The sequence below is a fragment of the Labrus mixtus genome, unplaced genomic scaffold, assembly GCF_963584025.1.
Source record: "Labrus mixtus unplaced genomic scaffold, fLabMix1.1 SCAFFOLD_42, whole genome shotgun sequence".
Lineage (NCBI taxonomy): Eukaryota > Metazoa > Chordata > Actinopteri > Labriformes > Labridae > Labrus > Labrus mixtus.
Window position 1 is genome coordinate 473,101 of NW_026870275.1, and position 10,596 is coordinate 483,696.

Here is a 10,596-nt window from a genome sequence, read left to right on the forward strand (position 1 = left end):
GTCGTGAAAATTTTCAACTTTTTTGAATCCGAAATACTTCATGAAAATGTTCAACTTTTTTAAAGCCGAAATCCTGTCGTGAAAATTTTCAACTTTTTTGAAGCCGAAATCTTTTCATGAAAATTTTCAACTTTTTTGAAGCCGAAATCTTTTCATGAAAATTTTCAACTTTTTTGAAGCCGAAATCTTTTCATGAAAATTTTCAACTTTTTTGAAGCTGAAATACATCATGAAAATGTTCGACTTTTTTAACGCCGAAATCCTGTCGTGAAAATGTTCAACTTTTTTGAATCCGAAATACTTCATGAAAATTTTCAAATTTTTTGAAGTCGAAATACTTCATGAAAATGTTCGACTTTTTTAAAGCTGAAATCCTGTCGTTAAAATTTTCAACTTTTTTGAAGCCGAAATCTTTTCATGAAAATTTTCAACTTTTTTGAAGCCGAAATCTTTTCATGAAAATTTTCAACTTTTTTGAATCGAATTACTTCATGAAAATTTTCAACTTTTTTGAAGCCCAAATACTTCATGAAAATTTTCAATTTGTTTGGCGCCGAATTTCTTCATGAATATTTTCGACTTTTTTGAATCCGAATTTCTTCATGAAAATTTTCAACTTTTTTGAAGCCGAATTTCTTCATGAATATTTTCAACTTTTTTGAAGCCCAAATAATTCATGAAAATTTTCAACTTTTTTGAAGCCCAAATACTTCATGAAAATGTTCGACTTTTTTAAAGCCGAAATCCTGTCGTGAAAATTTGTAACCTTTTTGAAGCCAAAATACTTCATGAAAATGTTAGACTTTTTTGAAGCCGAAATCCTGTCGTGAAAATTTTCATCTTTTTTGAAGCCCAAATACTTCATGAAAATGTTCGACTTTTTTAAAGCCGAAATCCTGTCGTGAAAATTTTCAACTTTTTTGAAGCCCAAATACTTCATGAAAATGTTCAACTTTTTTGAAGCCGAAATACATCATGAAAATGTTCGACTTTTTTAACGCCGAAATCCTGTCGTGAAAATGTTCAACTTTTTTGAATCCGAAATACTTCATGAAAATTTTCAAATTTTTTGAAGCCGAAATACTTCATGAAAATGTTCGACTTTTTTAAAGCTGAAATCCTGTCGTGAAAATTTTCAACTTTTTTGAAGCCGAAATCTTTTCATGAAAATTTTAAACTTTTTTGAAGCCGAAATCTTTTCATCAAAATTTTCAACTTTTTTGAAGCTAAAATACTTCATGAAAATGTTCGACTTTTTTAACGCCGAAATCCTGTCGTGAAAATGTTCGACTTTTTTGAATCAGAAATACTTCATGAACATTTTTGAAATTTTTTGAAGCCGAAATACTTCATGAAAATATTCGACTTTTTTAAAGCCGAAATCCTGTCGTGAAAATTTTTAACTTTTTTGAAGCCGAAATCTTTTCATGAAAATTTTCATCTTTTTTGAAGCCCAAATACTTCATGAAAATGTTCGACTTTTTTAAAGCCGAAATCCTGTCGTGAAAATTTTCAACTTTTTTGAATCCGAAATACTTCATGAAAATTTTCAACTTTTTTGAAGCCGAAATCTTGTCGTGAAAATTTTCACCTTTTTTGAATCCGAAATACTTCATGAAAATGTTCGACTTTTTTAAAGCCGAAATCCTGTAGTGAAAATTTTCAACTTTTTTGAATCCGAAATACTTCATGAAAATTTTCAACTTTTTTGAAGCTGAAATACTGTCATGAAAATTTTCAACTTTTTTGAAGCCGAAATACTGTCATGAAAATTTTCAACTTTTTTGAAGCTGAAATACTGCATGAAAATGTTCGACTTTTTTGAAGCCGAAATACTGTCATGAAAATGTTCAACTTTTTTGAAGACGAAATCTTTTCATGAAAATTTTCAACTTTTTTGAAGCTGAAATACTGCTTGAAAATGTCCGATTTTTTTAAAGCCGAAATACTGTCGTGAAAATTTTCACCTTTTTTCTAGCCGAAATACTGTCATGAAAATGTTCAACTTTTTTGAAGCTGAAATACTTCGTGAAAATGTTCAACTTTTTTGACGCCGAAATACTGTCATGAAAATGTTCGACTTTTTTAAAGCCGAAATACTGTCATGAAAATGTTCAACTTTTTTGAAAACGAAATCTTTTCATGAAAATTTTCAACTTTTTTGAATCTGAAATACTGCTTGAAAATGTCCGACTTTTTTAAAGCCGAAATCCTGTCGTGAAAATTTTCAACTTTTTTGAAGCCGAAATCTTTTCATGAAAATGTTCAACTTTTTTGAAGCTGAAATACTGCATGAAAATGTTCAAATTTTTTGAAGCCGAAATCATGTCGTGAAAATTTTCACCTTTTTTGAATCTGAAATACTGTCATGAAAATGTTCAACATTTTTGAAGCTTTAATACTTCATGAAAATGTTCGACTTTTTTAAAGCCGAAATCTTTTCATGAAAATGTTCAACTTTTTTGAAGCTGAAATACTGCATGAAAATGTTCGACTTTTTTAAAGCCGAAATCCTGTCGTGAAAATTTTCAACTTTTTTGAAACCGAAATCTTTTCATGAAAATGTTCAACTTTTTTGAATCTGAAATACTTCATGAAAATGTTCGACTTTTTTAACGCCGAAATCCTGTCGTGAAAATGTTCAACTTTTTTGAATCCGAAATACTTCATGAAAATTTTCATCTTTTTTGAAGCCCAAATACTTCATGAAAATGTTCAACTTTTTTGAAGCCGAAATACATCATGAAAATGTTCGACTTTTTTAACGCCGAAATCCTGTCGTGAAAATGTTCAACTTTTTTGAATCCGAAATACTTCATGAAAATTTTCAAATTTTTTGAAGCCGAAATACTTCATGAAAATGTTCGACTTTTTTAAAGCTGAAATCCTGTCGTGAAAATTTTCAACTTTTTTGAAGCCGAAATCTTTTCATGAAAATTTTCAACTTTTTTGAAGCCGAAATCTTTTCATCAAAATTTTCAACTTTTTTGAAGCTAAAATACTTCATGAAAATGTTCGACTTTTTTAACGCCGAAATCCTGTCGTGAAAATGTTCGACTTTTTTGAATCAGAAATACTTCATGAACATTTTTGAAATTTTTTGAAGCCGAAATACTTCATGAAAATGTTCGACTTTTTTAAAGCCGAAATCCTGTCGTGAAAATTTTTAACTTTTTTGAAGCCGAAATCTTTTCATGAAAATTTTCAACTTTTTTGAAGCCGAAATCTTTTCATGAAAATTTTCAACTTTTTTGAAGCTAAAATACTTCATGAAAATGTTCGACTTTTTTAACGCCGAAATCCTGTCGTGAAAATTTTCAACCTTTTTGAAGCCTAAATACTTCATGAAAATGTTTGACTTTTTTAAAGTCGAAATCCTGTCGTGAAAATTTTCAACTTTTTTGAATCCGAAATACTTCATGAAAATGTTCAACTTTTTTAAAGCCGAAATCCTGTCGTGAAAATTTTCAACTTTTTTGAAGCCGAAATCTTTTCATGAAAATTTTCAACTTTTTTGAAGCCGAAATCTTTTCATGAAAATTTTCAACTTTTTTGAAGCCGAAATCTTTTCATGAAAATTTTCAACTTTTTTGAAGCTGAAATACATCATGAAAATGTTCGACTTTTTTAACGCCGAAATCCTGTCGTGAAAATGTTCAACTTTTTTGAATCCGAAATACTTCATGAAAATTTTCAAATTTTTTGAAGTCGAAATACTTCATGAAAATGTTCGACTTTTATAAAGCTGAAATCCTGTCGTTAAAATTTTCAACTTTTTTGAAGCCGAAATCTTTTCATGAAAATTTTCAACTTTTTTGAAGCCGAAATCTTTTCATGAAAATTTTCAACTTTTTTGAAGCCGAAATCTTTTCATCAAAATTTTCAACTTTTTTGAATCGAATTTCTTCATGAATATTTTCGACTTTTTTGAATCCGAATTTCTTCATGAAAATTTTCAACTTTTTTGAAGCCGAATTTCTTCATGAATATTTTCAACTTTTTTGAAGCCCAAATAATTCATGAAAATTTTCAACTTTTTTGAAGCCCAAATACTTCATGAAAATGTTCGACTTTTTTAAAGCCGAAATCCTGTCGTGAAAATTTGTAACCTTTTTGAAGCCAAAATACTTCATGAAAATGTTAGACTTTTTTGAAGCCGAAATCCTGTCGTGAAAATTTTCATCTTTTTTGAAGCCCAAATACTTCATGAAAATGTTCGACTTTTTTAAAGCCGAAATCCTGTCGTGAAAATTTTCAACTTTTTTGAAGCCCAAATACTTCATGAAAATGTTCAACTTTTTTGAAGCCGAAATACATCATGAAAATGTTCGACTTTTTTAACGCCGAAATCCTGTCGTGAAAATGTTCAACTTTTTTGAATCCGAAATACTTCATGAAAATTTTCAAATTTTTTGAAGCCGAAATACTTCATGAAAATGTTCGACTTTTTTAAAGCTGAAATCCTGTCGTGAAAATTTTCAACTTTTTTGAAGCCGAAATCTTTTCATGAAAATTTTCAACTTTTTTGAAGCCGAAATCTTTTCATCAAAATTTTCAACTTTTTTGAAGCTAAAATACTTCATGAAAATGTTCGACTTTTTTAACGCCGAAATCCTGTCGTGAAAATGTTCGACTTTTTTGAATCCGAAATACTTCATGAAAATTTTCGACTTTTTTAAAGCCGAAATCCTGTCCTGAAAATTTTCAACTTTTTTGAAGCCGAAATCTTTTCATGAAAATTTTCAACTTTTTTGAATCTGAAATACTTCATGAAAATTTTCAACTTTTTTGAATCTGAAATACTTCATGAAAATGTTCAACTTTTTTGAAGCCCAAATACTTCATGAAAATTTTCAACTTTTTTGAAGCCGAAATCTTTTCATGAAAATTTTCAACTTTTTTGAAGCCGAAATCTTTTCATGAAAATTTTCAACTTTTTTGAAGCCGAAATCTTTTCATCAAAATTTTCAACTTTTTTGAAGCTAAAATACTTCATGAAAATGTTCGACTTTTTTAACGCCGAAATCCTGTCGTGAAAATGTTCGACTTTTTTGAAGCTGAAATACTTCATGAAAATGTTCGACTTTTTTAAAGCCGAAATCCTGTCCTGAAAATTTTCAACTTTTTTGAAGCCGAAATCTTTTATTGAAAATTTTCAACTTTTTTGAATCTGAAATACTTCATGAAAATTTTCGACTTTTTTAAAGCCGAAATACTTCATGAAAATGTTCGACTTTTTTAAAGCCGAAATCCTGTCGTGAAAATTTTCAACTTTTTTGAAGCCGAAATCTTTTCATGAAAATTTTCAACTTTTTTGAAGCCGAAATCTTTTCATGAAAATTTTCAACTTTTTTGAAGCTGAAATACTTCATGAAAATGTTCGACATTTTTAAAGCCGAAATCCTGTCGTGAAAATTTTCAACTTTTTTGAAGCCGAAATCTTTTCATGAAAATTTTCAACTTTTTTGAAGCCGAAATCTTTTCATGAAAATTTTCAACTTTTTTGAAGCCGAAATCTTTTCATGAAAATTTTCAATTTGTTTGGCGCCATATTTCTTCATGAATATTTTCGACTTTTTTGAATCCGAATTACTTCATGAAAATTTTCAACTTTTTTGAAGCCCAAATACTTCATGAAAATTTTCAATTTGTTTGGCGCCATATTTCTTCATGAATATTTTCGACTTTTTTGAATCCGAATTTCTTCATGAACATTTTTGAAATTTTTTGAAGCCGAAATACTTCATGAAAATGTTCGACTTTTTTAAAGCCGAAATCCTGTCGTGAAAATTTTTAACTTTTTTGAAGCCGAAATCTTTTCATGAAAATTTTCAACTTTTTTGAAGCCGAAATCTTTTCATGAAAATTTTCAACTTTTTTGAAGCTAAAATACTTCATGAAAATGTTCGACTTTTTTAACGCCGAAATCCTGTCGTGAAAATTTTCAACCTTTTTGAAGCCTAAATACTTCATGAAAATGTTTGACTTTTTTAAAGTCGAAATCCTGTCGTGAAAATTTTCAACTTTTTTGAATCCGAAATACTTCATGAAAATGTTCAACTTTTTTAAAGCCGAAATCCTGTCGTGAAAATTTTCAACTTTTTTGAAGCCGAAATCTTTTCATGAAAATTTTCAACTTTTTTGAAGCCGAAATCTTTTCATGAAAATTTTCAACTTTTTTGAAGCCGAAATCTTTTCATGAAAATTTTCAACTTTTTTGAAGCTGAAATACATCATGAAAATGTTCGACTTTTTTAACGCCGAAATCCTGTCGTGAAAATGTTCAACTTTTTTGAATCCGAAATACATCATGAAAATTTTCAAATTTTTTGAAGTCGAAATACTTCATGAAAATGTTCGACTTTTTTAAAGCTGAAATCCTGTCGTTAAAATTTTCAACTTTTTTGAAGCCGAAATCTTTTCATGAAAATTTTCAACTTTTTTGAAGCCGAAATCTTTTCATGAAAATTTTCAACTTTTTTGAAGCCGAAATCTTTTCATCAAAATTTTCAACTTTTTTGAATCGAATTACTTCATGAAAATTTTCAACTTTTTTGAAGCCCAAATACTTCATGAAAATTTTCAATTTGTTTGGCGCCGAATTTCTTCATGAATATTTTCGACTTTTTTGAATCCGAATTTCTTCATGAAAATTTTCAACTTTTTTGAAGCCCAAATACTTCATGAAAATTTTCAACTTTTTTGAAGCCGAATTTCTTCATGAATATTTTCAACTTTTTTGAAGCCCAAATAATTCATGAAAATTTTCAACTTTTTTGAAGCCCAAATACTTCATGAAAATGTTCGACTTTTTTAAAGCCGAAATCCTGTCGTGAAAATTTGTAACCTTTTTGAAGCCAAAATACTTCATGAAAATGTTAGACTTTTTTGAAGCCGAAATCCTGTCGTGAAAATTTTCATCTTTTTTGAAGCCCAAATACTTCATGAAAATGTTCGACTTTTTTAAAGCCGAAATCCTGTCGTGAAAATTTTCAACTTTTTTGAAGCCCAAATACTTCATGAAAATGTTCAACTTTTTTAACGCCGAAATCCTGTCGTGAAAATGTTCAACTTTTTTGAATCCGAAATACTTCATGAAAATTTTCAAATTTTTTGAAGCCGAAATACTTCATGAAAATGTTCGACTTTTTTAAAGCTGAAATCCTGTCGTGAAAATTTTCAACTTTTTTGAAGCCGAAATCATTTCATGAAAATTTTCAACTTTTTTGAAGCCGAAATCTTTTCATCAAAATTTTCAACTTTTTTGAAGCTAAAATACTTCATGAAAATGTTCGACTTTTTTAACGCCGAAATCCTGTCGTGAAAATGTTCGACTTTTTTGAATCCGAAATACTTCATGAAAATTTACGACTTTTTTAAAGCCGAAATCCTGTCCTGAAAATTTTCAACTTTTTTGAAGCCGAAATCTTTTCATGAAAATTTTCAACTTTTTTGAATCTGAAATACTTCATGAAAATTTTCAACTTTTTTGAATCTGAAATACTTCATGAAAATGTTCAACTTTTTTGAAGCCCAAATACTTCATGAAAATTTTCAACTTTTTTGAAGCCGAAATCTTTTCATGAAAATTTTCAACTTTTTTGAAGCCGAAATCTTTTCATGAAAATTTTCAACTTTTTTGAAGCCGAAATCTTTTCATCAAAATTTTCAACTTTTTTGAAGCTAAAATACTTCATGAAAATGTTCGACTTTTTTAACGCCGAAATCCTGTCGTGAAAATGTTCGACTTTTCTGAAGCTAAAATACTTCATGAAAATGTTCGACTTTTTTAAAGCCGAAATCCTGTCCTGAAAATTTTCAACTTTTTTGAAGCCGAAATCTTTTCATGAAAATTTTCAACTTTTTTGAATCTGAAATACTTCATGAAAATTTTCGACTTTTTTAAAGCCGAAATACTTCATGAAAATGTTCGACTTTTTTAAAGCCGAAATCCTGTCGTGAAAATTTTCAACTTTTTTGAAGCCGAAATCTTTTCATGAAAATTTTCAACTTTTTTGAAGCCGAAATCTTTTCATGAAAATTTTCAACTTTTTTGAAGCTGAAATACTTCATGAAAATGTTCGACATTTTTAAAGCCGAAATCCTGTCGTGAAAATTTTCAACTTTTTTGAAGCCGAAATCTTTTCATGAAAATTTTCAACTTTTTTGAAGCCGAAATCTTTTCATGAAAATTTTCAACTTTTTTGAAGCTGAAATACATCATGAAAATGTTCGACTTTTTTAACGCCGAAATCCTGTCGTGAAAATGTTCAACTTTTTTGAATCCGAAATACTTCATGAAAATTTTCAAATTTTTTGAAGTCGAAATACTTCATGAAAATGTTCGACTTTTATAAAGCTGAAATCCTGTCGTTAAAATTTTCAACTTTTTTGAAGCCGAAATCCTTTCATGAAAATTTTCAACTTTTTTGAAGCCGAAATCTTTTCATGAAAATTTTCAACTTTTTTGAAGCCGAAATCTTTTCATCAAAATTTTCAACTTTTTTGAATCGAATTTCTTCATGAATATTTTCGACTTTTTTGAATCCGAATTTCTTCATGAAAATTTTCAACTTTTTTGAAGCCGAATTTCTTCATGAATATTTTCAACTTTTTTGAAGCCCAAATAATTCATGAAAATTTTCAACTTTTTTGAAGCCCAAATACTTCATGAAAATGTTCGACTTTTTTAAAGCCGAAATCCTGTCGTGAAAATTTGTAACCTTTTTGAAGCCAAAATACTTCATGAAAATGTTAGACTTTTTTGAAGCCGAAATCCTGTCGTGAAAATTTTCATCTTTTTTGAAGCCCAAATACTTCATGAAAATGTTCGACTTTTTTAAAGCCGAAATCCTGTCGTGAAAATTTTCAACTTTTTTGAAGCCCAAATACTTCATGAAAATGTTCAACTTTTTTGAAGCCGAAATACATCATGAAAATGTTCGACTTTTTTAACGCCGAAATCCTGTCGTGAAAATGTTCAACTTTTTTGAATCCGAAATACTTCATGAAAATTTTCAAATTTTTTGAAGCCGAAATACTTCATGAAAATGTTCGACTTTTTTAAAGCTGAAATCCTGTCGTGAAAATTTTCAACTTTTTTGAAGCCGAAATCTTTTCATGAAAATTTTCAACTTTTTTGAAGCCGAAATCTTTTCATCAAAATTTTCAACTTTTTTGAAGCTAAAATACTTCATGAAAATGTTCGACTTTTTTAACGCCGAAATCCTGTCGTGAAAATGTTCGACTTTTTTGAATCCGAAATACTTCATGAAAATTTTCGACTTTTTTAAAGCCGAAATCCTGTCCTGAAAATTTTCAACTTTTTTGAAGCCGAAATCTTTTCATGAAAATTTTCAACTTTTTTGAATCTGAAATACTTCATGAAAATTTTCAACTTTTTTGAATCTGAAATACTTCATGAAAATGTTCAACTTTTTTGAAGCCCAAATACTTCATGAAAATTTTCAACTTTTTTGAAGCCGAAATCTTTTCATGAAAATTTTCAACTTTTTTGAAGCCGAAATCTTTTCATGAAAATTTTCAACTTTTTTGAAGCCGAAATCTTTTCATCAAAATTTTCAACTTTTTTGAAGCTAAAATACTTCATGAAAATGTTCGACTTTTTTAACGCCGAAATCCTGTCGTGAAAATGTTCGACTTTTTTGAAGCTGAAATACTTCATGAAAATGTTCGACTTTTTTAAAGCCGAAATCCTGTCCTGAAAATTTTCAACTTTTTTGAAGCCGAAATCTTTTATTGAAAATTTTCAACTTTTTTGAATCTGAAATACTTCATGAAAATTTTCGACTTTTTTAAAGCCGAAATACTTCATGAAAATGTTCGACTTTTTTAAAGCCGAAATCCTGTCGTGAAAATTTTCAACTTTTTTGAAGCCGAAATCTTTTCATGAAAATTTTCAACTTTTTTGAAGCCGAAATCTTTTCATGAAAATTTTCAACTTTTTTGAAGCTGAAATACTTCATGAAAATGTTCGACATTTTTAAAGCCGAAATCCTGTCGTGAAAATTTTCAACTTTTTTGAAGCCGAAATCTTTTCATGAAAATTTTCAACTTTTTTGAAGCCGAAATCTTTTCATGAAAATTTTCAACTTTTTTGAAGCCGAAATCTTTTCATGAAAATTTTCAATTTGTTTGGCGCCATATTTCTTCATGAATATTTTCGACTTTTTTGAATCCGAATTACTTCATGAAAATTTTCAACTTTTTTGAAGCCCAAATACTTCATGAAAATTTTCAATTTGTTTGGCGCCATATTTCTTCATGAATATTTTCGACTTTTTTGAATCCGAATTTCTTCATGAACATTTTTGAAATTTTTTGAAGCCGAAATACTTCATGAAAATGTTCGACTTTTTTAAAGCCGAAATCCTGTCGTGAAAATTTTTAACTTTTTTGAAGCCGAAATCTTTTCATGAAAATTTTCAACTTTTTTGAAGCCGAAATCTTTTCATGAAAATTTTCAACTTTTTTGAAGCTAAAATACTTCATGAAAATGTTCGACTTTTTTAACGCCGAAATCCTGTCGTGAAAATTTTCAACCTTTTTGAAGCCTAAATACTTCATGAAAATGTT